The sequence below is a fragment of the Nannospalax galili genome, unplaced genomic scaffold (genome assembly GCF_000622305.1).
Source record: "Nannospalax galili isolate Female #2095 unplaced genomic scaffold, S.galili_v1.0 scaffold592, whole genome shotgun sequence".
NCBI lineage: Eukaryota > Metazoa > Chordata > Mammalia > Rodentia > Spalacidae > Nannospalax > Nannospalax galili.
In genome coordinates, this window is record NW_008331650.1 from 1,287,357 (window position 1) to 1,290,159 (window position 2,803).

Genomic DNA, 2,803 nt, shown 5'->3' on the forward strand with positions numbered 1-2,803 from the left:
GGGCAGGCTGAGGGTGGGCCATGTGCAGGGGTGGGCAGGGTTCAGGGGTGGGCAGGGGGAGGGGTGAGCCATGTGCAGGGGTGGGCAGGGTGAGGGGTGGGCCATGTGCAGGGGTGAGCAGGGTGAGGGGTGGAACGATGGAGTGGAATGGTGTCCGTGACATCTTTCTATTGTGTGCATCTTTCTCAATGAATAAATTAGTGTTTGAAATGTTCCTCATGTTTACATATTGGCACATGTTTACATGTTGGCATATTGGATTTTGTCTGTGGAACACTTGCCCTGGCTGGAAACTGAGTTGGACAGCAAATATCTTGATGTGCGATACTTCAAAACACAAACCAGTAACTATTTATTTTCTAAAGTTTTATTTATTATTTTTATTTTTTGCATGTATTGAGTATATTGTCTGCATGTACATAAGTGCACCCGTGTCATACAATGCCCATAAAGGTGAGAAAAGGGTGTCAGGTCCCCTGGAACTGAGTTTCGGATGGTTGTTAGCCAGCACGTGGGTGCTGGGAACAGAACCCAGGCCCTCTGCAAGAGCAGCCAGTGTTTTTAACTGTTTTTAACTTCTGAGGGTCTGACCCCTAGTAACTACTCTTTAGGAAGAAACAATGGTTGATCTTTTTCATTAGAAACACTTTCCAAACTCAAATGCATTTATTTATATTGTCAAAACTCCTTGCCTTTATGAACAAGACCTCACGTGAAGTTCCTAGAAGCTGGGCTGGGTGTTTCTGGCCAGAATGTGTAAAGGGTAAGAAGTTCAAGTAGATGCAAAGACCGAGTCAAAAGTAAGAGTCATATAAGGGCTCAGCCTTAAAGACCAAGACAGGAGCATCCAGGAATCAAACACTTTGGCATGGGACATATGAGTCTCAAACTTAGAGAAAGGGATTTGGACAGAAGGATGAGGTTGGATTCTGGATAGACTCCATGCTGTGCTAAAGCTGCCCCAGGGACAATTTTATTGGACACAGATGGTCTTAGCTGGAAATAAAGAAGGAATTGTTAAGGGTTAAACTAGTACTTGAAGAGGCCTCAGTCTTTTGGAGGTGAACATGTGTAAGAACAAAAAGATTTCAATGCAATCTGAGCAGCTCTACACTCAAGACATATGGCAAGCGGCAGGAAGGTTTAAGGGCCTAATGAAGACTTCATAGAAATGGCGTTTGAAAGAATGTTAGGAGTTGGATGATGAGATAAAGATAAGGCTTATGAACATCAAATAACATGGGTGAGGGTAGATGAACAAAATGACTTCATATTGGAACTAAGACTAAATAGAGGTTTGGATATAGTTCGGTTGGTAGAATGTGTATGAACAAAGCCCTGGAATCCTTAGATTTCAAGCACTGCATAAACTGGCTGCGGTGAGTAGCTCAAGCCTGTAATCCCAGCACTCAAGAGAAGGAGGGAAGAGAATCAGAAAGTTAAAGTCATTCTTGGCTACATAGTGAATTCAGGCCAGCCTAGGCTATATGATACTCTGCCTCAAAAAGTGGGGGGTATCATGTTATGAGCTTTCTGCACCCCTTGGGGACTATTTGTTTTATGTCCACTCTATATGGAAGTGATGAACAGTGTGTATTATCTTCACATTTTAATTGAAAGAAAAGCTAACTAAGGCGTACATAGCTACAAAGACATCTCCTCATTTACAGTAACAGGAAGTCTATACTCACTAGCCTGAATGAATATAGAATAATCCAGAAAAGCAGCAGAGGAAAACTACTTTCTAAAATGTGTGTTAAAGATCTGTTAATGATAATTCTGGAATATTGGATGCTTCAAAGGAATGTTTTCTTTCATTTTTGGCGATTTGCTGTTTCTCTATTCTCCAATTTCTCAGCTGAAATAGCTTAGGCAGAAAGAAACATTTCATATCTTTTATGTGTTTGTCACAATAAATGTAAGGACTCTCAATAAAAACTGGGGCTTATAATAATAGCTACATTGTAGAAAGGCAACTTACAGGGAGCATGGCAAAAGCATGCTGAGACCTGGTAAGCCTATGGTAATCTTATAGCACATAGAGATAGATTAGGAACTTTAACAAGCACACTGTGGGTGCAGAGGGCTCATTCAGTACTATCTGGGTTGACATTGACAGGATGAGGAATCTGATTTACAGCACAGAACCACAGCGGGTGATAACACAGTCCCTGAGGAAACTAAGTTGGGTCAGATCTCCAGTCAGCAGTGAAGACCCAGTCATATGGCTCTTGTTATAATTTTATAGGCTGCAGCAGTTGTAGCCAAGTAGCTGACCTTCAGGCCCATGTAGTCTTGGTGGTAGAAATTGAAGATAAGGAAATTAAAGCCCAGGAATAAGAATAGAGATTTATCACATATTGGGAGTTGCTGAGAAGGCTGAATCTTGGTGGCCTTGTACATGTGAGGGTTAATCCAGCATAAGAAATAAAATGGACCATCAGGTTCATTCTCAAGGGTGCCTTCTGTCAGCAAAGGTGCAGATAGAGGTGATTAGGTGTCCTAGTTTGTCCCTCCATTGCTGTAACAAAATACTCTGACCAATACCAACTTGGGGAGGAAAGGGTTTATTCAGCTTACATCTCCCAGGTCACAGTTCATCAGGGAGCCCAAGGTAGGAACTCAGGGCAGGAACCTGAAGGCAGGAGCTGAAGCACAGGCCATGGAGGATCACTGCTTACTGACTTGCTCCCCTGACCCCTGCTCAGCCTGCTTTCTTATGCAACACAGGCCCACCTGCCCAGGGATGGCACCACCCACAGCGGGCTGGGCCCTCCCACATCACTCATCAAGAAGATGCCCC